Source organism: Oncorhynchus masou, chromosome 10, assembly GCF_036934945.1.
Source record: "Oncorhynchus masou masou isolate Uvic2021 chromosome 10, UVic_Omas_1.1, whole genome shotgun sequence".
NCBI lineage: Eukaryota > Metazoa > Chordata > Actinopteri > Salmoniformes > Salmonidae > Oncorhynchus > Oncorhynchus masou.
Genome location: NC_088221.1, coordinates 15,878,942 through 15,905,507, shown reverse-complemented (window position 1 = coordinate 15,905,507; position 26,566 = coordinate 15,878,942). Strand labels below are relative to the sequence as shown.

General features: G+C 43.8%; 1 pseudogene; it reads left to right on the top strand.

Annotated features, from left to right (window-relative positions):
- Positions 1-21,449, top strand: part of LOC135547231 (obg-like ATPase 1) — a 40,037-nt pseudogene extending 18,588 nt beyond the window's left edge.
- Positions 21,450-26,566: the final 5,117 nt, after the last annotated feature.

Genomic DNA, 26,566 nt, shown 5'->3' with positions numbered 1-26,566 from the left:
GTCGAGATGCTGTGTGCTCCGGAGCGTTCAGCTGGGACTGAGAAACAGAGAGTGTGGGGGGATAAAGCCTCTGGGTTATGATTTTGATGAGTTGGTGCATTGCATGCAAGCCAGCAACAGCCGGCAGATGGGGAATCCTTAAGGTGTGTGTGCGTGCGTGCGCGATATCCAGGTTCAAGTGCTGAGGAGCTTTGTTTGGCTGCGTGTCTGTCCACCTGTGGGTGGGTCAGTAATGAAGTAATGGAGAGGGAGAGGCTGTTAGAGGATTACTCCTCAGGCCTGTCAGGATTCAATTGCATCTGAAAGACAGATGCTGGGTCCCTTTGTCCCCACCTTTTACAGGCTTACCTGACTAAGCAGTGATAATGAAGCCGGTCCGTATGAATGCAGGGCAGGACACAGGCCCAGGTCACAGGCTCAGGTAGCTGCATCTGTACTTTAGGATCTCCCATTGTCTCCCCCTCCCAAGTCCTTTAAGGAGATCAAAGCTGTGACAAAGCCCAGGGCAGCCCCAGGCGTGCGGAAACACAGGAATGATTCCCCCTTCAGTATTCTCTCACAGAACAAGACAAATAGACATGGCACTGAGAGACCCCCTGTGGGATGTGTTCATCCAAGCCTACTCTGTGCTGGAAGCTCTTTTGTTTTTAGTAGGTTGTCATTGCTTTACCGTAGGTTATTCCGTTGAGTAGACTTGTTGTAATTGCTGCAGGCGTCTATTGCAGCGCTGATTACGTATAGTAGTGTGTATGAAGGTATCGTCAGCTTCTAGCAAAATATAACATGTAGACTACGCACAGAAAAGCTATTTGGGTATCGAAAAATGGAATGTTTAGGATTTGGCTGTTTTGAATAACATGTAGGCATATACCAAAATGTCTCCTCTTTCTGGTCAAGCAAATGCATAATGTGCCTAAAAATACAGTATATATTAGATTGAATGGAGTTTGAAATAAAAAATATTATTTAGAAATGCAAATGGTAGGAGGAGTCCGGTTTTAAAGAAAATACTGATATATTATATTTGCCTTTAAAATGTGTATTTTTTTTCTCCCTTCAAATGAGACTAACAGGAAAAGCAGCACGAACATGACTTGTTCCCCAGTCTCGTTGGAGTCTTTTAAGGCGGTGAGTGATTAGCAGAAATAATGTCCCTGTCACCCTTAATCACATTAAAACGTGGTCAACATTTAATTTTTCCTACTTGATATGCAAAACTTTCCACTAGATTTGCAGCGAAGGCGATTGAAATTCCATTATAAAAAGAATAAAAATGTCAGGCATCATTTGTTCAAAGGCGATCAGGACCAGAAAGTGCTGAATCTTTCTATTAGCAGGGCTGTGAGAGATGGCACTCTATACTGAGGCATAATGGGACAGTGACAAGACACACACACACACACACACAAAAACACACACAAATACACACACAAAAACACAGTCTTTTCTTTCTGTCTCTTTTTCTCTCCCCCAAAAATGGATTGTAACTACTTTGATACTTTGGCATCTTTGACAGTGGCCACCCGACTTTTACAAACGACACATTTGAACTCTCAATTGCATGGTAAGGATTTTTTTTTATTACTTTGAAGTAACCTTGGATATGCATTATTGGGTAGAGTTGCATACTAAAACATTTGAACAATGTAATATACACTGCAAAAAAATATAAATGCAACACGCAACAATTTCTAAGAATTGTTGAATAACAGTTCATACTAGGAAATCAGTCAATTGAAATCAATTTATTAGGCCCTAATCTATGGATTTCATGACTGGGAATACAGATATGCATCTGTTGTTCACAGATTCCTTTAAAAAAGGTAAGGGTGTTGATCAGAATACCAGTAAGTATCTGGTGTGACCACCATTTGCCTCATGCAGTGCGATGCGTCTCCTTCGCATATAATTGATCAGGCTGTTGGTTGTGGCCTGTGGAATATTGTCTCACATCTCTTCAATGGCTGTGCGAAGTTGCTGGATATTGGCTGGAACTGGAACACGCTGTCGTACACGTTGATCCAGAGCATCCCAAACATGCTCAATGGGTGACATGTCTGGTGGGTAAGCAGGCTACGGAAGAACTGAGACATTTTCAGCTTCCAGGAATTGTGTACAGATTCTTGCGACATGGGGCCATGCATTATCATGCTGAAGCATGAGGTGATGGCGGCGGATGAGTGGAACGACATTAGGCCTCAGGATCTCGTCACGGTATCTCTGTGCGATCAAATTGCCATCGACAAATGCAATTGTGTTCATTGTCCGTATCTTATGCCTGTCCATAGCATAACCCCACCACCACCATGGGGCATTGTTCACAACGTTGACATCAGCAAACCACTCGCCCACACAACGCCATACGTCTGCCATCTGCACAGTACAGATGAAACCGGTATTCATCCGTGAAGGGCACACTTCAAATCAAATCAAATTTTATTTGTCACATACACCTGGTTAGCAGATGTTAATGGGAGTGTAGCGAAATACTTGTGCTTCTAGTTCCGACAGTGCAGTAATATCTAACAAGTAATCTAACAATCCCCCAACAACTACCTAATACACACAAATCTAAAGGGGTGAATGAGAATATGTACATGTAAGTATATGAATGAGCGATGGCCGAGCGGCATTGGCAAGGTGCAGTAGGTGGTATAAAATACAGTATATACATGTGATATGAGTAATGTAAGGTATGTAAACATTATTAAAGTGGCATTGTATAAAGTGACTAGTGATCCATTTATTAAAGTGGCCAGTGATTGGATCTCAATGTAGGCAGCAGCCTCTCTGAGTTAGTGATTGCTGTTTAGCAGTCTGATGGCCTTGAGATAGAAGCTGTTTTTCAGTCTCTCAGCTTTGATGCACCTCTACTGACCTCGCCTTCTGGACGGTAGGGGTGTGAACAGGCAGTGGCTCGGGTGGCTCATTGATGATCTATTTGGCCTTCTTGTGACATCGGGTGCTGCGTTGTGCAGACCGCACTACCCTCTGGAGAGCCTTGCAGTTGAGGGCGGTGCAGTTGCCGTACCAGGCAGGTTTTGGGTGACATGCCAAACTTCTTCAGCCTCCTGAGGTTGAATAGGCGCTGTTGCGCCTTCTTCACCATACTGTGTAACGACCGATGCCTGGGATGAGAAGCAGGTACGTGGGGTCAAACCTTTAATAGGAACAGACAGGTAACAGGACAGAAACAGCATCATCACACGGGTATACAAGGACATATGAACATTATTGCAGAAACAGGGAACAGAGAGAGGAACCAGAAATATAGAGAAGGTAATGACAGAGATGATTGAGTCCAGGTGAGTTCAATAATCGCTGGTGCGCGTGGGGGAAGGCAGGTGTGTGTTAATGTTGATGGCAGTAGTGTGCAATGCTGGGGTGCCTGCGCCCTCGAGTGCCAGAGGGGATGAGCGGGAGCAGGCGTGACAGTACCCCCCCCCCCTCTAGGGGTGCCACCCGGCGTCCCACCTCTCCGAACCTGATGGGTACTGGGAGTCAAACATTTAATAGGAACAGACAGGTAACACTGTCTGTGTGGGTGGACCATTTCAGTTTGTCTGTGATGTGTACACAGAGGAACTTTAAAACTTTCCACCTTCTCCACTGCTGTCCCTTCGATGTGGATAGGGGGGTGCTCCCTCTGCTGTTTCCTGAAGTCCACGATCATCACCTTAGTTTTGTTGACGTTGAGTGAGAGGTTGTTTTCCTGACACCACACTCCGAGTGCCCTCACCTCCTCCCTGTAGGCTGTCTCGTCGTTATTGTTAATCAAGCTCACTAATGTTGTGTCGTCTGCAAACTTGGTGATTGAGTTGGAGGCGTGCATGGCCACGCAGTCATGGGTGAACAGGGGCCCCAGTGTTGAAGGTCAGCGAAGTGGAGATGTTGTTTCCTACCTTTCCACCTGGGGGGCGGCCCGTCAGAAAGTCCAGGACCCAATTGCACAGGGCGGGGTTGAGACCCAGGGCCTCCAGCTTGATGATGAGCTTGGAGGGTACTATGGTGTTGAATGCTGAGCTGTAGTCAATGAACAGCATTCTTACATAGGGATTCCTTTTGTCCAGGTGGGATAGGGCAGTGTGATGGCGATTGCATCGTCTGTGGACCTGTTGGGGCGGTATGCAAACTGAAGTGGGTCTAGGGTGGCCGGTAAGGTGGAGGTGATATGATCCTTGACTAGTCTCTCAAAGCACTTCATAATGACGGAAGTGAGTGCTACGGGGTGGTAGCCATTTAGTTCAGTAATCTTTACCTTCTTGGTTACAGGAACAATGGTGGCCATCTTGAAGCATGTGGGGACAGCAGTCTGGGATAGGGAGCGATTAAATATGTCACCAGCAAGCTGTTTTCCACATGCCCTGAGGATGCAGCTAGGGATGCCGTCAGGGCCAGTAGCCTTGCGAGGGTTAACACGTTTAAATGTTTTACTCACGTCATCCACGGAGAAGGAGGGAGGGGGGTGCATTCCTTGTTAGCGGGCCGCTGGCTCTGTATTATCCTTTCCATTGTGCCAGTGGGCATCGAATAGGAGTTGGTTACGAGAGACAGTTTCTGACCGTTTGTGCAGAAATTCTTCAGTTGTGCAAACCCACAGTTTCTTCAGCTGCCCAGGCTGCTGGTCTCAGGCGATCCCGCAGGTGAAGAAGCCGGATGTGGAGGTCCTGGGCTGACATGGTTACATCTGGTTCTGCGGTTGTAAGTCCAGTTGGATGTACTGCCAAATTCTCTAAATCGACGTTGGTCGAGAAATGAATAGTCAATTCCCTGGCAAGAGCTCTGGTGGACATTCCTGCAGTCAGCATGCCAATTGCACACTCCCTCAAAACTTGAGACATCTGTGGCATTGTGTTGTGTCCCATAATTGCACATTTTAGAGTGACCTCTGTATTGTCCCCAGCACAAGATGCACCTGTGTAATCAAATAAAATCAACTGTTATTTGTCACATGCTCCGAGTACAACCTTACCGTGAAATGCTTACTTACAATACCTTAACCAACAATGCAATTCAAGAAAAATATTTATTAAATAAATTAAAGTAAAAATAGTCAAATAAAATGTAACACAATAAACAACAATAACGAGGCTATATACAGGGGGTACTGGTAGTCGAGTTATTTTGTAAATGTAGGTAGGGGTAAAGTGACTCTGCATTGATAATAAATAGCGAGTAGCAGCAGTTTAAAAACAAAGGGAGGGGGGGCGTGTCAATGTAAATAGTCCGGGTGGCCATTTGATTAATTGTTCAGCAGTCTTATGGCTTGGTGGTAGAAGCTGTTAAGGAGCTTTTTGGTAGCGCTTGCCGTGCGGTAGTAGAGAGAACAGTGTATGACTTGGGTGACTGGAGTCTTTGACATTTTTTTTGCCTTCCTCTGACACTGCCTAGTATTTAGGTCCTAGATGATAGAAAGCTTGGCTCCAGTAATGTACTGGGCCGTACGCACTCTCTCTGTAGCGCCTTACGGTCAGATGCCGAGCAGTTGCCTTACCACGCGGTGATGCAACCGGCCAGTATGCTCTCAATGGTGCAGCTGTAGAATCTGGGAACCCATGCCAAATGTGTTCAGTCTCCTGTGGGGGAAAAGATGCTGTCGTGCCTTCTTCACGACTGTCTTGGTGTGTTTGGTCCATGATAGTTCGTTGGTGATGTGGACACCAAGGAACTTGAAACTCTCGACCCGCTCCACTACAGCCCCGTCGATGCTAATGGGGGCCTGTTCGGCCCACCGTTTCCTGTCAACCACGATCTGCTCCTTTGTCTTGCTCACATTGAGGGAGTGTAACGCACTGATCTGTTTCACCTGTCCCTGTGATTGTCTCCACCCCCTCCAGGTGTCGCTTATTTTTCCCAGTGTATTTATCCCTGTGTTTCCTGTCTCTCTGTGCCAGTTCATCTTACATGTTTAGTCAAGTCAACCAGCGTGTTTTTCCCCGGACTCCTTTTCTATTCTCTTTTGCTAGTCTTCCCGGTTTTGACCATTGCCTGACTCTGGACTACTTTCCCACCTGCCTGATCATCCTGCCTGCCCTGACGTTGAATCTGCCTGCCCTTCGGTACCTATTGGACTCTGAACTGGTTTTGACCTTTTGCCTGTACACAACCATTCTTTTGCCATCCCCTTTTTGGATTAATTAACATTGTAAGACTCCAACCATCTGCCTCCTGTGTCTGCATCTGGGTCTCGTCTTGTGCATTGATAGGGATAGGTTGTTGTTCTGGCACCACACTGCCAGGTCTCAGACTGTGGGGAGGTCGTCAGTCTCATCGTTGTCTGTGATCAGGCCTACCACTGTTTCATCAGCAAACTTAATGATGGTTTTGGAGTCATGTTTGGCCACGCAGTCGTGGGTGAACAGGGAGTACAGGAGGGGACTAAGCAATCACCCCTGAGGGGCTCCAGTGTTGAGGATCAGCATGGCAGATGTGTTGTTGCCTACCCTTACCACCTGGGGGTGGCCCATCAGGAAGTCCAGGATCCAGTTGCAGAGGGAGGTGTTTAGTCCCAGGGTCCTTAGCTTAATGATGAGCTTTGTGGGCACTATGGTGTTGAACGCTGAGCTGTAGTCAATGAACAGCATTCTCACATAGGTGCTCCTTTTGTCCAGGTGGGAAAGGGCATGCGTCATCTTCATGGCTACCGACGTGAGGCGGCGGTAATCATTTAGCCAGGTTACCTTTGCTTCCTTGTACACAGGTACTATGGTGGTCTGCTTGAAACATATAGGTATTACAGACTTGGTCTGGGAGAGGTTGAAAATGTCAGTAAAGACACTTGCCAGGTGGTCTGCGCATGCTTTGAGTACACGTCCTGGTAATCCGTCTGGCTCCGCAGCTTTGTGAATGTTGACCTGTTTAAAGGTCTTGCTCACGTCGGCTACCGAGAGCGTGATCACACAGTCGTCCTGAATGGCTGGTTATCTCATGCATGCTTCAGTGTTGCTTGCCTCGAAGCGAGCATGAAAGTCATTTAGCTCATCTGGTAGACTCGCGTCACTGGGCAGCTCGAGGCTGGGTTTTCCCTTTGTAGTCTGTAATAGTCTTCAAGCCCTGCCACATCCGACAAGCGTCAGAGCCTGTATAGGAGGATTCAATCTTAGTCCTGTATTGAAGCTTTGCCTGTTTGATGGTTCATCTGAGGGCATAGCAGGATTTCTTATAAGCGTCCGGATTAGTGTCCCGCTCCTTGAAAGCGGCAGCTCTAGCCTTTAGCTCAGTGCAGATGTTCCCTGTAATCCATGGCTTCGAGTTGGGATATGTACGTACGGTCACTGGGGACGACGTCGTCAATGCACTTTTGGATGAAGCCGGGGACTGAGATGGCATATTCCTCAATGTCATTGGATGAATCCTGGAACATATTCCAGTCTGTGCTAGCAAAACAGTCCTGTAGCGTGGCATCGGCGTCATCTGACCACTTCTGTATTGAGCGAGTCACTAGTACTTCCTACTTTAGTTTTTCTTGTAAGCAGGAATCAAGAGGGTAGAATTATGGTCAGATTTTCCAAATGGAGGACGAAGGAGAGCTTTGTATGTGTCTCTGTGTGTGGAGTAAAGGTCGTCTCAAGTTTTTTTTCTCCCTTTGGTTGCACATGTGACATGCTGGTGGAAATTTGGTAAAACGGATTGAAGTTTTCCTACATAAAAGTCCCCGACCACTCGGAGCACCACTTCTGGATGAGCATTTTATTGTTTGCTAATGGCCTTATACAGCTGGTTGAGTGCGGTCTTAGTGCCAGCATCAGTTTGTGGTGGTAAATAAACAGCTACAAATAATATAGATGAGAACTCTCTTGGTAGATAGTGTGGTCTACAGCTTATCATGAGGTACTCTTCCTCAGGCGAGCGATACCTTTAATATTAGAATTTGTGCACCAGCTGTTTTTTACAAGGAGACACACATCCCCGCCCCTTGTCTTACCACACATAGCTTCTTTGTCCTGCCAATGCACGAAATACCGGGTCATCGTTTAGCCACGACTCCGTGAAACACAAGATATTACAGTTTTTATTGTCTTAATTGTAGATCATCCATTTTATTTTTCAGTGATTGCACATTGGCCAATAGTTCGGATGGTAGTGGAAGTTTACTCACTCGCCTACGAATTCTCAGAAGGCAGCTCGACCTCCGCCCTCTTTTTCTCTGTCTTTTCTGCACGCAAATGACGGGGTTTGGGCCTGGTCTCGAGAAACAGTATATCCTTCGCATTGGACTCGTTAACGAAAAAATCTTTGTCCAGTTCGAGGTGAGTAATCACTGTTCTGATGTCCAGAAGCTCTTTTTGGTCATAGGAGACAGTAGCAGCAACATTATGTACAAAATAAGTTACAAAAAAACTAGCAAAATGGCACAGTTGGTTAGGAGCCCGTAAAACGGCAGCCATCCCGTCCAGTGCCATTATTCTGATTAATGATCATGCTGTTTAATCAGCTCCTTGATATGTCACACCTGTCATGCAGATGGATTATCTCTGCAAAGGAGAAATGCTCACTAACAGGGATGTTCAAAAAAAATGTTAACAGAATTTGAGAGAAATTAGCTTTTTGTGTGTATGGAACATTTCTGGGATCTTTCATTTCAGCTCATGAAACATGGGACCAACACTTTACATGTTGCGTTCATATTTTTGTTCAGTGTACATTATCAGTCAAAATGTTGGACACACCTACTCATTCAAGGGTTTTCTTTATTTTTACTATTTTATACATTGTTGAATAATAGTGAAGACAACAAAACTATGAAATAACACATATGGAACTATGTAGTAACCAAAAAAGTGTTTATATTTTCCTTGATGACAGCTTTGCTGTCTTAACTTTTGACTGGTACTGTATATATACAGTCTTTAGTGCCTATAGAAAGTGTACACCTCCTTGAACTTTTGCCACAGAGGTCATTTGAAAATCATGTCAAACCCTATTATTTCACACATTTTGACTTCTGAAGTTATCCTTGCCGACACAAAGAGAGTGAATACTTATGCAACAATTATATTTATTTGTAGAATTATTTTGGTATCATTTTCTTTTCACTATGACAATATGGAGTATTATACATAGATCAATGACAAATTCAACCCTACTTTGTAATGCAAAAAAATATATTGTGTTACAAAGTGGGATTGAATTTTTTACATTTTTGTCATTGATCTACACATAATACTCCATAATGTCAAAGTGAAAATTCTACCAAAATAATTCTCAAATAAAATGTGTAAATATAATTGTTGCATAAGTATTCACTCCCTTTGTGTAGGCAAGGCTATATTCAGAAGTCAAATTTGTCTTAACTAATCATATTATAGGTTATATGGATTCACTCTGTGAAATAATAGGGGTCGACATGATTTTCAAATGACTACCCTTTCCTCTGTCCCCCACATCTGTAAGGCCCCTCAGTCAAGTATTGAATTTCAAGCACATATTAAACGACAAAGACCAGGGGGCTTTTCAAAAACCTCATAAATGAGGGCCCTGATTGGTAGATGGGTAACAATAACGAATCAGACATTGAGTATATCTTAGAGCATGGTCAAGTTAATAATTATGCTGTGGATGATTTATTAAACCACCCAGACACATCAAAGATCCAGTCATGCTTCTGACCTGAGCTGCAGGACCGGATAGAAACTGCTTAGGGATGTCACCATGAGGCCATTGGTGAATTTAAAACAGCTTCAGAGTTATTTTGCTGTGCTGGGAGAAAACTAACTAGAACACTACAACAACATTGTAGTGACTCCAGTAGCTGCTCCAGTTTCAACTGTTCTGCCTGCGGCTATGGAACCCTGACCTGTTCACCGGAAGTGCTACCTTGTCCTGGGCCTGCTGTTTTCGACTCTCTCGGTCTACCGCACCTGCTGTCTCCAGCTCTGAATGATTGGCTATGAAAAGCCAACTGACATTTACTCCTGAGGTGCTGACCTGTTGCACCCTCCACAACCACTGTGATTATTATTATTTGACCCTGCTGGTGATCTATGAACGTTTGAACCTCCACCCGGCACAGCCAGAAGAGGACTGGACACCCATCAGAGCCTGGTTCCTCTCTCGGTTTCTTCCAAGGTTCCTGCCTTTCTAGTGGGTTTTTCCTAGTCAACGTGCTTCTACACCTGCATTGCTTGCTGTTTGGGGTTTTAGGCTGGGTTTCTTTGTGACATCGGCTGATGTAAAAAGGGCTTTATAAATCAATTTGCTTGATTGATTGACTGATTGATTGATTGACCCCACAAGAATTACCTAAATGACAGAGTGAAAAGAATAATGAAATATAATAAAAACATTCCAATAATGTATATGTATGCAACAAGGCACTAAAGTAATAATGTATATGTATGCAACAAGGCACTAAAGTAATAATGTATATATATGCAACAAGACACTAAAGTAATAATGTATATATATATGCAACAAGGCACTAAAGTAATAATGTATACAGTGCCTTGCGAAAGTATTCGGCCCCCTTGAACTTTGCGACCTTTTGCCACATTTCAGGCTTCAAACATAAAGATATAAAACTGTATTTTTTTGTGAAGAATCAACAACAAGTGGGACACAATCATGAAGTGGATCGACATTTATTGGATATTTCAAACTTTTTTAACAAATCAAAAACTGAAAAATTGGGCGTGCTAAATTATTCAGCCCCTTTACTTTCAGTGCAGCAAACTCTCTCCAGAAGTTCAGTGAGGATCTCTGAATGATCCAATGTTGACCTAAATGACTAATGATGATAAATACAATCCACCTGTGTGTAATCAAGTCTCCGTATAAATGCACCTGCACTGTAATAGTCTTAGAGGTCAGTTAAAAGCGCAGAGAGCATCATGAAGAACAAGGAACACACCAGGCAGGTCCGAGATACTGTTGTGAAGAAGTTTAAAGCCGGATTTGGATACAAAAAGATTTCCCAAGCTTTAAACATCCCAAGGAGCACTGTGCAAGCGATAATATTGAAATGGAAGGAGTATCAGACCACTGCAAATCTACCAAGACCTGGCCGTCCCTCTAAACTTTCAGCTCATACAGGGAGAAGACTGATCAGAGATGCAGCCAAGAGGCCCATGATCACTCTGGATGAACTGCAGAGATCTACTGCTGAGGTGGGAGACTCTGTCCATAGGACAACAATCAGTCGTTAATTGCACAAATCTGGCCTTTATGGAAGAGTGGCAAGAAGAAAGCCATTTCTTAAAGATATCCATAAAAAGTGCTGGTTAAAGTTTGCCACAAGCCACCTGGGAGACACACCAAACATGTGGAAGAAGGTGCTCTGGTCAGATGAAACCAAAATTGAACTTTTTGGCAACAATGCAAAACATTATGTTTGGCGTAAAAGCAACACAGCTCATCACACCATCCCCACTGTCAAACATGGTGGTGGCAGCATCATGGTTTGGGCCTGCTTTTCTTCAGCAGGGACAGGGAAGATGGTTGAAATTGATGGGAAGATGGATGGAGCCAAATACAGGACCATTCTGGAAGAAAATCTGATGGAGTCTGCAAAAGACCTGAGACTGGGACGGAGATTTGTCTTCCAACAAGACAATGACCTAAAACATAAAGCAAAATCTACAATGGAATGGTTCAAAAATAAACATATCCAGGTGTTAGAATGGCCAAGTCAAAGTCCAGACCTGAATCCAATCGAGAATCTGTGGAAAGAACTGAAAACTGCTGTTCACAAATGCTCTCCATCCAACCTCACTGAGCTCGAGCTGTTTTGCAAGGAGGAATGGGAAAAAATTTCAGTCTCTCGATGTGCAAAACTGATAGAGACATACCCCAAGCGACTTACAGCTGTAATCGCAGCAAAAGGTGGCGCTACAAAGTATTAACTTAAGGGGGCTGAATAATTTTGCACGCCCAATTTTTCAGTTTTTGATTTGTTAAAAAAGTTTGAAATATCCAATAAATGTCGTTCCACTTCATGATTGTGTCCCACTTGTTGTTGATTCTTCACAAAAAAATACAGTTTTATATCTTTATGTTTGAAGCCTGAAATGTGGCAAAAGGTCGCAAAGTTCAAGGGGGCCGAATACTTTCGCAAGGCACTGTATGTATGCAACAAGGAACTAAAGTAATAATGTATATGCAACAAGACACTAAAGTAACAATGCAAAAAAAATGGCAAAGGAATGCACTATTTGGCTTAAACGCAAAGCCTTATGTTTGGGGAAAATCCAACACAAACATCACTGATGGTAGTGGCTGCATCATGGTATGGGTATGCTTGACATCGGCACAGACTGGGGAGTTTTTCAGGATGAAAAGAAACGGCGCTAAGCACAGGCAAAATCCTAGAAGACCTGCTTCTGAGAGAAAAAACGGCTTTACACCAGACACTGGGAGAGAAATTCATCTTTCAGCAGGACAATAACCTCAAACACGGGAGTTGCTTACCAAGAAGACGGTGAATGCGCTGGAATGGCCAAGTTACAGTTTGGATTTAAATCTGTGTGGTAGGTTATGTGTTGAAAAACAGAAGAATATGCAGCAAAGTACCTACAGTAAAATATGGTGGTTGATCTTTGATGTTATGGGGCTATTTTCCTTCCACTGGTCCTGGGACCCTTGTTAAGGTCAATGGTATCATGAACTATATCAAGTACAATGAGATTTTAGCCAAAAACCTGGTTGCCTCCTGGCTAGGCTGACACTTGGCCGCAAGTGGATCTTCCAGCAAGACAATAACCTCAAGCACTAATCAAAATTCACAAATAAATTATTAATTGACCACAAAATCAAAATGTTGCAATGGCCATCTCAGTCTCCAGACTTGAAACCCATTGAAAATTCTGTTTGAAGGAATGGTCTAAGATCCCTCTCAATGTGTTCTCCAATCTCATAAAACATTTTAGAAAAGTCACGAGGGAAGGTATTGAAAGGTATTGAAAACGGTGGTGCCAAACATTTTAATGCTCTTTTTGCAACAAAAAAATCATGTATTACTCTTTCAACAAATCTCTTTCTCTGAGCGGTTAGGGTTAGGGTTATTATAAGATGATATTATTTCCCAATTTGTTTGAGTATATCTCAGTATTTGTATTATTTATGTCATACAGTCATTTTTGCTCATCTTTATGTGTGTGTGTGATTAAGTTCAGCATTTTAACTCATTAGAGAGAAGCCATATTTTTGATGTTTTGATATTAACATTTACCCAATTCATTTGTCGAGATGCTTTGGAGAGGATGTAAATACGATTGTAAAGTGGCGTAACTAGACTGGTGAAGTTGATGAAGTTGTTCAGAAAAGTCATGTTGACAGAACATCAAATCTCATTTGACAGTGCTGCGTTCCCTCTGTTGCACGAAGGGGGTGTACCTTGTTCCTGTGGCACGGTGTTTGCCTGCTCCTGTGTCACTCTGCGCGGAGACAGGGACCCCCGTGCTCATTTGGCGCTCACGTTCTCCATCTTGGCTTCCACATGATTAAAATCATCCCTCAGCGCTCCACCAAGAGCCTCTTTGTTGCTTGGCTGACGACGCTCGATTCTGTCAGGTCTTCGCCAATTACAGTCTCAGGTACAATGGCCTATTCACAGGATCACAGCCCTTGACTGGTGTCGGGAGAGTGATTTGTGAATCATTATTCAGTCGCCTGTAGAGAACGTGATACCTGAGGAATGCAAATAATCTGCCAGCCAATAGACGACTCGGCTCCTAAAAGTGACAAACTACAGCTGTTATTATCCTAGATTGGATTCTTTTCCCTACTTGGAGAGGCAGTCATCTCCTTGGCTTTCGAGTTTGAGTTTCCACTAAATGTACATTTTTCCCTTCATGAGAAGGGGTGACCAGCTCGTAGTGGCGCCTGTCAAATCCTCGACTCTAGTTTAAGTGCATCACAGCCTCTGTGTTAGCAGGAAGTGAAATATTGGTTGTAGATAGATGGTTATGCTTATTGCCGAGAGAATACACTGATGGTCTGCCCTGATGCACGTTTGGCAGCACTCAGTAAGATAAATCAAATGATCAAAAAAGCATCCAAGCAACCGCAGCTGTTATGAAGCTGCAATGACATTTCCCAGAAGTTGGAATTCTTCTCCGATATTTAGCATTGATAGTATTGTTCAGTTGTAAGTGATAGAAAGACACCCGAGATGGATTGACTGAACCAGTGATCCAATAGTTAGATGATAAACGGGTGACATTATTATTAGAATAGCTGTGGTATTGAGGTTGTGCGGCCACTCCCAGCCTTGGATTTCTTATAGGTTTTGTAAACAGGAAACCGGGATTACAGATAACGACGGGCCTTTAGAATCAATCCAGAAGCCTGGGAGCTCTCTCTTTCGGGCCCAATGTGTGAAAATGGGTCTGTGTGATGCTGCTCGTTGGGCTTCGTCCAATCCCAGGACAGGCTGTAAACGCGTGGGGCTAATCTCATAATTATCCGACCCCCCCCCCCAGCACCCCCCACCCCACATTGTTCTGGCAGAGAGTTACCATTAACTGTGAGGATATCTTTGTCCTGCAATGTCAGGTCTCCCGCTGAGTCACAGGGCAGAAAAACACTCTTAAAAGGGATTTAAGGGAAGGGAATGACTAAGACGTTCATAAGTGGGAATACTATACTTACATCCATCCTCCAGGCCTTAGGGCAATTACTGGAATGGCTACTAACTGTTTGAAATAAATCAACTTGTACTTAACAGTAGAGCTGTAACCTTGGAGTGAATTTGGGGTAAAAACACTGCCATTTTAACCATGATAATTGTCAACAATCTGCTTTTTCTTAATGGGATGTCATTGCATGTATTCATACCTAGGCATGAGATGGCAAACTTATTCCTGAACTGGGAACTTGTTAATAAGGCAAACTCGGTAACAAAGTGAAACTGTGCAATCACAGCGCGACCTTGGGGAAGGCAATGTTCCGAAACGACGTGGTAAACAGGCACGGCTGTTCTCTCATGAATATGCATCGGCCAGCCGACTGATAACAAACGCTGCTCTGTTCTGTCCTGTCAGTCAACACCGGCACCATGAAGCTCCAACCTGCCTGTGTTGTTGTGTCTACTGTCCAGGTTAGTGACAATCAAGGAGTGGGTAGACAGTTCACGACCCCGGGGCGTTGGTCATCCCCTTCAGCGGAGGAGTGGAGAGTCTCCTGCAGGACATGAGTGAAGAGGAGATTTAAGACGTACTGCACCGAGCACAAGGCTCAGAGGTTAATTAGCATTCAGACTCCTTTAATTGCGTGCGCTGATAGAATAATACATGGTAGAGTAATTACCATTATAAAGCAAGGATCCCTCTCTATACGGGAACAACTCAGTCAAAGGGTTTTCTTATCAATTAAGTTTTTAACTGTCATCTGTCATCTACAGGTATAATTATAACTTGGACATTTCGGGTGTATTGTTCGTATGTGAAAACCTCCATGGAGGAAGAGAAATCGTGACAGCAGATTTTTTTTCTCTGCTCAGAGAGACATTGGGATGAATTCTTAAAGGTGCTAAATGAGACGGGCAAGCGTGACAATACATTTTTTTTAAATCGCTGGAGAATTAAATATTTAATGTTGACCCTATTTTATTTATTTAATGTGTTTATGTATTGGAATTGATGTGGTCTTGCTACAGACGTGAACTTTGGCTACGAATCAAAGCACCACTAAAATATCCTAAAAGACCTAGCATTTACAGCACCACGAACAACATGGAAAATAGAATTGCTTTCACCCTGCTTATTCCGACAGCGTTCTGACAAGGATCATCAAGGCTGGCTATGGAGCTCTACAGTTGGAGTACTTCTTCACAGCTGGACCAGATGAGGTCCGTGCGGGGACCATCCGGGTAAGACCCTGCCCCCGCGGCCGGCCGCGCCGCATACCGTTCCACCCTGCTGGCATGCAGCCTGATATCAGCCACTTTCAACTTTGTCATGGTCCAGCTTTAGCTAGTCATTACAGACCAAGGATAACTTCAATTACTGTTGAGCTGCTGAACAGTGAAAGTGGGGGCTACTTTGATTGAGGAGGGCAACAATTGATTTTGCCCATTACTTCCTGAGAATGTTTCCATCCCGTGCAGATCTGCCTGCCCTCCTCCTGCCACGGGAGATAAGGGGCCCTAGCATTGTGCCTGCCTAATCTGTGTGACGGGGGTTGTCTGTGCTGAAATTGATGTGGCTTTTTATTCAACCGTTTGTGGGTCTTGCTGGGGGCTCCTCCTCTCTGTGTCTCAGTTTACTGAGCCCGCCGAGAGCCTGGGTGACACTGAATCACAGGAGGATTTACATCGATACAGATGTTGGCTTGGCGCACTGGTATTGTGTAAATGTTAGAAGGATTAAGAGCAGTCATAATAAGGTTTTAACCTGTCAGGAGATGCATTCTGATTCGCTAGTCGATCTGTGTAAGGAATGTGAGCAGTTTTCTTTTTTACAACTAACTAAACTGAAAGTATGTATGTTATTAAGAAAACGTTTTAGGTTGATAATAAACAGAACATTTTTATTTGGGTGACATCATAGTGGTTAAATATATGAGCCACCTCTGCCCAGCCATGAGTGATGTCCTCAGTGGGTTTAGGAAAGTAACAGAACTCCTCCAAGCATTTCTCCTATGGGCTTGTCTCCTTTGACATAACTGATTACGGCTAGCCTTGATTGTGTGAGGCGTTTAGTCAGGTAAGCATCAGTGAGTAGCTATATTAACCCAATACATCTTACATTGTAAAAACGACACTCTGTAACATGGTGCTGCTAAGCCCTTTAGCATGCTTTATTAGGCAGCCTCGAGGTGACCATTATCTATCAGGCTGCTCTGCATAGCCGTTAACTGCTATGATGTGTATCTCTTGTAATGCGCTATAGGACAAAATCAGCCCCTAATCTATTTTTCTCTACCTAGACAAACCTTGATGCTGATTAATGGTAGTTAAACTTACAAGCACTCCGTCAATGAGATTGCATAGGGATGGTAATGTATTGGAGTCATTAAATGCACATCATTCTTTTGGCATGAAATATGTTGACCCCAACCTGATTATATACATAATTAAAAGTGCTCCGCAGTTTTGGAGCACAGTGCTACAGAGCCGAGAGAGAGAGAGGGAGAGGAGGTCGACAGGCACAAGTCATAATGATGCCGCGCAGGGATGTCACTTATTTGGGTAATTTGTCATTTTCCCAGGCATTATTTCAATGCATATAAATTGCGTATTTTATCAGAGACCGTTGTGACTTCTGATGCTAAATGGGATTTAATGTAGGAAGAATTTATAAAAGTTGGGGGGGACGGTTGTTTTTTATTCTTGGAGAAAAACAACCAATTTCATATTTTCCTTGGTCATTCTGTTATAATGTTGGTTTTAAATGTATGTATGAATGTATATTCTATAAAGGGATCCTTTATATTTCCTTTCAATCATCTGCTGTGCTAGGAATACATGACAAAGGGGATATAGCGCACACACTGTATATAAAACGTAGTGAAAGTTTCCATTTCAAAATGGTCAGGTATGATACAGCCAGGTCAATACAGTGTGTATCCCCCTGCAACACTGCCTCTCTCCCTCTCTGGCGACCTGAGGCCAGAGTAGCAACCCACAATGAGGGAAGATTGCTTGGACAGAAATCAATAGCGCCACGGAATCAGAAATTGCTGGTGGGCATTGATAGCAGAGCAGGCTCCTTATCGGCCTCAAGGCTACTCTAGCAAGGCACAACCGTGTGACGTGCAATCCAGAAATCAGGAGCGAGGCAAGAATAACCCCCAACACACCCCCTACCCATGCTCACTTCACCATCCCCCTATCAAACAGCATGTCAGTCCTGTGCTGAAATCCATCTTCTCCAAAACAATTAATTTACCTTGTGCGTCCTTTCTCTTTCCTCCTCCTGACAGAAAGGAACCAAGGCTCCACAGGCAGCCGGCAAGATCCACGCGGACTTTGAGAAGGGCTTCGTTATGGCTGAAGTAATGAAATTCGCGGATTTTAAAGAGGGAGGCAAGCGAGAACGCTGTCAAGGTGAGCCGTCGGGGTGCAGATGAGGGAAGTCTCCTGTGATCAGTGGAGCTGACAGTCACCCCACTGCTTGCACTGCAAACACTCTTCACCTTTAGCCAGGGGAGGAAATTACTGCACACACTCCGCCAGCGCACCTGACAAGCCAATGGATTCTGTCTCTAAACACTGGCATTCTTCTCCTGCGGCGCATATCTTCATCACCATCTGTTTTAACAGGCTGACGGTAGGCCTTTCTTATACCTCAGGCCAGCCTCTCAGAGGAAGATCTCTGTATCCCACAAGGCCACATCTATAGAGCAGACCGTTAGCTCGGCACTTTTTGTGAGAGTGATATAAAGAGCCGAGTTAAATAAAGTGTGACATTCCTTACATCAGGACTGTTGCACGGATGAACAGCGCATAAATGTGGCCTGCATATCTTATTTTATTACTGCCAATGTTTGTTTTGACCTTTTTTACTGGGCTGTGGCTTTTACATGGACGCTGCTCTGTCCAATATAATCACTGTATTTCACGGTGAATTTGAGAAGACTATAGCGTTGGGATAAGTACAGCAGGTAGTGTCACGGAATGCTTTAAAGGTTGTTGTGTTTTTCCTCCCCCGGCGAGTGTGTGCTGATGTTCAGGGTAACTGTAAGACATTGGCCTCATTTGTAACACCTCTCACCCGCCTGGTTGAGGTAATGCTATTTGTTCTTGCCTTTTTTTCCCCCTTTTCCCCCAGAAGAAAGCTCGGGGCAAGGAACAACATTCCAAAGTGTTCCATGTCACACAATGGATTGGAGCAATTTCCCAACACCCAGCGTGACTTAGCGTGTCTGATGCTGTTGGTCTGTCTTGTATGGTCCTGCCATTGGAACAGCAGGATATGAATGTGTCAGTGTCAGTGGTTCGCACGCGTCTGGAGGAAGTGCCTCTATTGGTTTACCTCCAGAGCCTTGACTGGCATCTGTTATTATAGTGTGTACAAAGCACTTCACAGGGCTATTATGTAGATAGTCTTGGTACTTAAGCTTCAAACGCCATTAAACTTGACCACCAGCCAATAGCTGTTGATGAGATCAAACCATGATGTAATTGGATACTTTTTACCTGTTAAATTGTCCCCGGGTTCTGTTTAAAATGTAGCAGGTCTAAAAGTATTTAGTTCACCAATGGAATATATGATTTAAACAATTAGGGATGTGGACAAAGTGGAAATCAGAGTATCAGATGCTAATCCCTTCTAAATCCTGTGCAGGAGACGTGTGATTAGCACTGGCAAGCAGTGAGAGCTTGCCCTACTTACACATATTATCACCAAGTAGATCTCCGCAGCTCACTCAATGGCCAGCCAAATCCTCTGTCTGGCAGAGATTTATACACTACATAACTTGCCCTATACGGATCCACATCGGAAATAAAAAAATACATTATCAGAATATTACATTCAATATTTCACCTCAGGTCTTTGTAAAATGTATATAATTCAGCTGTAATCTATTGTTGGTTACTACTTCCTAAAGTGTCAGTAGAGGGGAAATGTGCCTGGCTCTGGGGTTTTGAATGCTGATGTTATGGAAGCCTGACAGACCTCCCGAGTGGCGCAGTGGCGTAACTACAGCCAGGTTCGATCCCAGGCTGTATCACAGCGAGCTGTCACTGGGAGATCTATGATGGGTCGCACAATTGGCCCAGTGTCGTCCGGGTTAGGGGAGGGTTTGGTCAGGATTTCCTTGTTCTAATGCGCTCTAGCGACTCCTTGTGGCGGGCTGGGCGCCTGCAAGCTGATTTGGGCGCCTGCAAGCTGATTTGGGCGCCTGCAAGTTGACTTTGGTTGCCAGCTGGATTGTTTCCAGGTTAAGTGAGCCGTGTCAAATAGCAGTGCGGCTTGGCAGGGTCGTGTTTTGGAAGATGCATGGCTCTCGATCTTCGCCTCTCTCGAGTCCATAGGGGAGTTGCAGCGATGGGACAACACTGTAACTACCAATTGGGAGAAAAAGGGGTAATAAGTTAAAAAAAAGTAAAAAAATGGAAGCCTGACATCAGAGCCTCAGGTCCGGCTGCATGCTCTCTTCCTAATCCCTCATTCCCTTGAACACCTGCTCTTTCCATGACATAGACTAACCAGGTGAAAGCTACTGATACCACCTGTTAAATATATACATATGTATATATAATATATATAATCATATATATATATATATATATATATATATATATATATATGGACACTGAGCGTTTCTGACTGCAGCATTAAGGCCAATGCTATTTATGCCAGTTGTGGGAATGGACTGTTTGAATAGGCCAGCGTACAGGGATATCACATTATTAGTAATCATATCTGCTTAAGCCAAGCTTGCTCCTCCAGATGGCTGCTTTCAAGTGCAAATGAACCAGTTATAGACGTGTCTGGTTTAATACATACTCAGGAATCACAACTAGCCATTGATTTTTTTCCCCCCTGTCTCCCTCTCCAAGCAGTGTTTCTGGTGCTATTGGGTCTGGATTAAATGGTCTCCTGAGCCTTTAAAGGGACATTGATTCTTCTAATTAATTGTGCTCTGTGCAGAACCAGAATGCATAAACCCGTCCGTATTAGCACTTCAAGTCAATTATTTTGAGTTTGCCTGGGAAGGGGAACAAACACATCTAATGTATACAAAAGAAATGTTGGAACTTATTTTGTTTCCTTAAGAAGTATGAGGATGCTATAATGACAGAGCGTTATTAAAATGTTACTTGTACATATGAATGGAAATTGACAGAGAAGAGGGTTCTTCACTCAGTGGGATTCTAGACACCCCGTGTGTGTGTGTGTGTGTGTGTGTGTGCACACGCATGTGTGTAAGACAGTGAGATGATGTGCACGTGTGTTCATTGCTAATTTGCTATTTCTTGTTTTTCATAACGGTCATTAATTAGGTGTTGTGTTTCTCTATTTTACAGGCAGCAGGGAAATACAGACAACAGGGAAAAACCTACATTGTGGGGGACGGAGACATTATCTTTTTCAAATTCAACACGCCAAACCAGCCCAAGACTAAGAAGTGACTCAGTCGCAGTCTGTCGGCTACCAGAATGGACTGTGCCGTTAGAGAATTCTTCTTTGTTTTAGACAGAATGAAGCTGGAGATTGATTGCTACCTGCCAAGTCGGCTCAGTCCTACCTACTGCCCACTCTGCCACATTATCCCTGTTTATTTTCTGTCCAGGAGAATTCTATACAATCCCCCTTGCCAAAGCACAGATCCACTAAACACTGACAGCTTTGCTATTTAAGATCAGGATGCCCCCCCCCTCCAAATGGTAGGAGCATTTGAAGAAGAGTATTACTCTCTTGATACTTCATTAATCTCCATCACTGGTGCCAGGCCTGACACAGCTGACAGCAGGGACAATGCGAGCTGCTCCTCTCCTCCTTCCAGAGATAATGCATGTTTTACAGTAGCCCAGATGTCTACACTCAATAAAACATTTGACAAAACCAGCCGGTGTGTGTTTGGGGATGTCTGTATTGACTGGCGCGGCATGCAGGCGGCGATAGTGGGTCCTGCTGGCAACTGATTACAGAATTAAAAGACACAGTTGACAGTGGCTCTGGCAGAGAGGGGACAGCAGTAATTGTATCTGTAAAGTGATTCTTATTTTAGAGGGCTAAGTGTGGGATGCTGATTATTTCATACAAGAGAATTGGTCAGGTGAAATTGTGTTTGAATGAACCTTTCCTCTCCGTGGTTATTCCTGCTCTCATTTGAGCCCTGGTATTCTGACATGTTCTGTATTTCAAGAGATTGCTTTATAAATGTGCACCCCATTATTATTGAGAGTGCCATTAGCTATTATCACTAAATGTAGGTATGCCTGAAGGCTGTTTTTGTCAAATTCTCCTGTGTCTCCATGCCACTGAGTGATCGAAAAAAAAACTCCTTTCCAAAATACTTTCTTTTATATGGAATTCTGAAAAGTGAAAGGAAGTCACAATTCAGAAGCACAACCCCCCCCCAAACATTCCTAGTCCCACTGAAGTAGTGTTTTTCTCACCTGTATACTTTGTGTGTAAGTGTTTTTGAGGCATTTATGCTGATGGAATGGTATGGCTGGAGCTGCGGACGCTGCTGCAAAGTGAGATTGCGTGCTCCACAGGAGTGAGAACACAGAGCGGATCAAACTCCTTCCCTGAATATCTTGCCTCTATAAATACCCCCCTCTCTGCAGAGAACAAAATGGCCTTCTGATGGAGGCACAAAGATTGAATAAAAATGGTAATTTCTCATGAAGGGTATTGCATGTACTTGCTTTAAAAGTCGTTGTTTACGATAAAAAATACTGCACAAGCACTATAAAGCGTTGTGTTTGGCATCAAAATAAAGTTGTATTACTATCTTCAAGACATAATTACCCCCCACACACACACACACACAAATGATCATGTTTGATGGGGGATGTTGGGATTGTGGAAAGTACCTTTATAACGTAAAGCATTGTAGGCATGCATTCCACAATGTAGTCGCTATGTACTGTATGTTCTATATTCTTGTCCAAGCTGAGCTACTGGGGGTATTTTAGGTTAAAGGGATACTTTAGGATTTTGCCAATGAGGCCCTTTATCCACATCCCCAGAGTCAGATGAACTCATGCATACCATTTTAAGGCCTCTGTGCAGTTTGAAGAAAGTTGCTAACTAGCGTTAGCGCAATGACTGGAGGTTTATGAGTAACCAGTCATTGCGCTAACGCTAGTTAGCATTGTCTCATAAAACTACCCCTAGCTTCCTTCGTACTGGACACAGAGACATAAAAGTGGTCTCCACAAGTTCATCTGACTCTGGGGAAGTAGACAAATGGCCTCATTGGCAAAATCCCGGAGTATCCCTTTAATCATTGACTGAGTGAAAACACGAGGTTTCTCCAGGGACTACAGCGAGGGCTAAAGGCATTCCTTCCCATTCTTTTTAGGCAAGAGGGGTGTTGTTGTTGTTAACCAACCCCCAAACCCCACATTGAGGCCCATTCAATAGTCATAAGGGCTTGGATTGACAAGTTGATCTCTGTGGTCTGCCTCCAGTGTTTTGTTTTTCAGATAATGAAGTATCAGTGCATTTCTTAGGAACAGTAATAAAGTTATTTAGAATGATGCAGATGTACCCCTTGAGACAACAAAAAAACGATAAAAGTCTTCTGGTCTTTAATCATGTCATAAGTAGGCCATTTTAGGCTTTAATACCAACAAGCTGGCTATCAAAGGGCCAGAGCAGTGTTCACTTGATCTCCTTTCTGTAAGGGAACTCCTCATCGGCGTGAATACTGAGTTTACAAAACATTAGAAACACATGCATATTACATGACATAAACGGACCAGGTGTATCAAGCGACGATCCCTTATTGACGTCACTTGTTAAATCCACTTCAATCAGTGTTGGTTAAGGGGGAGACAGGTTTTTTTAGAAGGATTTTTAAAGCCTTGGGAAAATTGAGGCATGGATTGTGTATGTTTGCCATTTAGAGGGTGAATGGGAAAGACAAAATATTGAAGTGCCTTTCAATGGGGTATGGTAGTAGGTGCCAGGTGCACCGGTTTGAGTGTGTCAACAAATGCAAGGATGCTGTTTTTTTTAACTCTCATCAGTATCCGTGTGTATCAAGGATGGTCCACCACCCAAAGGACATCCAGCCAACTTGACACAACAGTGGGAAGCATTGGAGTCAACATGGAACAGCATTCCACTGGAACGCTTTTGACACCTTGTAGAGTCCATGCCCCAACGAATTGAGGCTGTTCTGAGGACAAAAGGGGGGTGCAACTCAATATTATAAAGGTGTTCCTAATGTTTTGTACACTCGTGGAACGAAGGAGAGTTCAGTTTGTTGTTTTGCAAAGTTTTTTGTATTGAAAGTCTATTGAAAAAGAATGGTTTATCGCTAGCTACCTTTTGAGTTTGGATCCTGCAATGTGGATGGCATCAGTTGCTGGGACTGCTACTATCTGTCCAGTGATCCTGCCGACCAAAGCCTGAGGACCTGCTTTGCGTAGCAGCTAACCTAGCGACGCACTTATCGATTGTGGCTGGGATAGCGGATTGTTCCAGGCTAGTGGCTGTCTAGATCCCTGCTCTTTGTTGTTTCCAGTCTTCCCTAAGAACTGCGAGGAGTAACAGCGTGACATACGTTGCTACCATGACAAAGACCAAAGCCGGTGGGAGTACCGTACTTCTACAAGCAGTTGCTACAACAACAAAAAACTTGCTTCAAGTGTTGTGTCCAAATACTAGTGGAGTCAACTAATAAAATAATAGACGACCTGACCAGAGAGGTCCAGGACCTGAAGAACAGTTCTCCCAAGGTCAGCTCGCTGAGTTTGAACATGAGAACGACAAGATGACAGCAATCTGTAAGTCATTGAGAGAGGACATCAGTTCTGTATGTGAATTCATGATAACAATAAGAGCAATCAGATTATCTTGAGGGACAATCGAGGTGGAACAACATTGTTGTGGACGGAATTGCAAAATCCCCACGAGGCCTGAACGGAGTCTGACAAAGTGAGGGAAATGATAACTGAGAAACTGAAGATGGACCACAGGAAGACTAAGGTGGAGTGCACCCACAGGACTGGAAAACCAACCACCGGCCCAGGTAACAGGCCCAGGCCTATAGTGTTCAAGTTCCTGAGGTTCAAAGACATGTTAGCAGTTCTAGCTTACATCTGCTATGACAGGCTCATTGTCTACCCTCCCTCCCAAAAACCTGGAAGGAATGAGAGAGCCAAGCCTATGGGTTCGTAGCTTCAACCCTCTGGCGCACACACACACACAGATCAATGAACTTCTGAATGTATTTTTATTTATTTTTCTCTTGCTTTGTTTGGTCTTTTCCATATTATGTATATCTCTGATAAGCTACAAGGAAAGTGCTGAAAATAGCACATAATAATATACAGTCCATTCCGAAAGTATTCAGACCCCTTGACTTTTTACACATTTTGTTATGTTACAGCCTTATTCTAAAATGTATTAAATCATTTGTTTTCCTCATCTACACACAATACCTCATAATGACAAAGCAAAACCAGGATTTTTGAAATGTTTGCAAATGTATTAAAAATAAATAACGGAAAAATCACATTTACATTATTCAGACCCTTTAATCAGTACTTTGTTGAAGCACCTTTGACAGCGATTACCGCCTCGAGTCTTCTTGTGTATGACGCTACAAGCTTGGCACACCTGTATTTGGGGAGTTTCTCCCATTCTTCTCTGCAGATCCTCTCAAGCTCTGTCAGATTGGATGGGAAGTGTTGCAACACTACTGTTTTCAGGTGTCTCCAGAGATGTTCGATCGGGTTCAAGTCCAGGCTCTGGCTGGGCCACTCAAGTACATTCAGAGACTTGTGCCGAAGCCATTCCTGTGTTGTCTTGGATATGTGCTTCGTGTTGTTGTCTTGTTGGAAGGTGAACCTTTGCCCCAGTCTGAGGTTCTGAGCACTCTGGAGCAGGTTTTCATCAAGGATCTCTCTGTACTTGAATCCGTTCATCTTTCCCTAGAACCTGACTAGTCTCCCAGTCCCTGACACTGAAATACATCCCCACAGCATGATGCTGCCATCACCATGCTTCACCATAGGGATGGTGCCAGGTTCCCTGCAGGCGTGACGCTTGGCATTCAGGCCAAAGAGTTCAATCTTGATTTCATCAGGTCAGAGAATCTTGTTTCTCATGGTCTGAGAGTCCTTAGTTGCCTTTTGGCAAACTCCAAGTGGGCTGTCATGTGCCTTTTACTAGATTGGCTTCCGTCTGACCACCCTACCTTAATGGCCTGATTGGTGGAGTGCTGCAGAGATGGTTGTCCTTCTGGAAGATTCTCCAGAGGAACTCTGGAGCTCTGTCAGAGTGACCATCGGGTTCTTGGTCACCTCCCTGACCAAGGCCCTTCTCCCCCGATTGCTCAGTTTGCCAGTTGGCTAGCTCCAGGAAGAGTCTTGGTGGTTCCAAACTTCTTCCATTTAAGAATAATGGAGGCCACTGTGTTCTTGGGGACCGTCAGAATTGTACCCTTTAGTACCCTTCCCCAGATCTGTGCCTCGACCCAATCCTGTCTCGGAGCTCTACGGACAATTCCTTCGACCTCATGGCTTGGTTTTTGCTCTGACATACACTCTCAACAGTGGGACCCTATATAGTCAGGTGTGTGCCTTTCCAAATCATGTCCAATCAATTGAATTTACCACAGGTGGACTCCAATCACGTTGTAGAAACATCTCAAGGATGATCAATGGAAACAGGATGCACCTGAGCTCATAGCGAATGTTCTAAATACTTATGTAAACTAGGTATTTACGTTTTTTTGTGTTTTTTTTTACATTTGCAAAAATGTCTTAAAACCTGTTTTTGCTTTGTCATTATGGGGTATTGTGTGTAGATTGATGAAGGCATTTTTGTATTTAATCCATTTTAGAATAAGGATGTAATGTAACAAAATGTGGAAAAACTCAATCCTTAGAAATAAGGTTAATGGATATCAATATCTTGCTAACATCAGATAACATTCAGAAATTCAGCAAAAAAAAGAAATGTCCCCTTTTCAGGACACTGTCTAATTCGTAAAA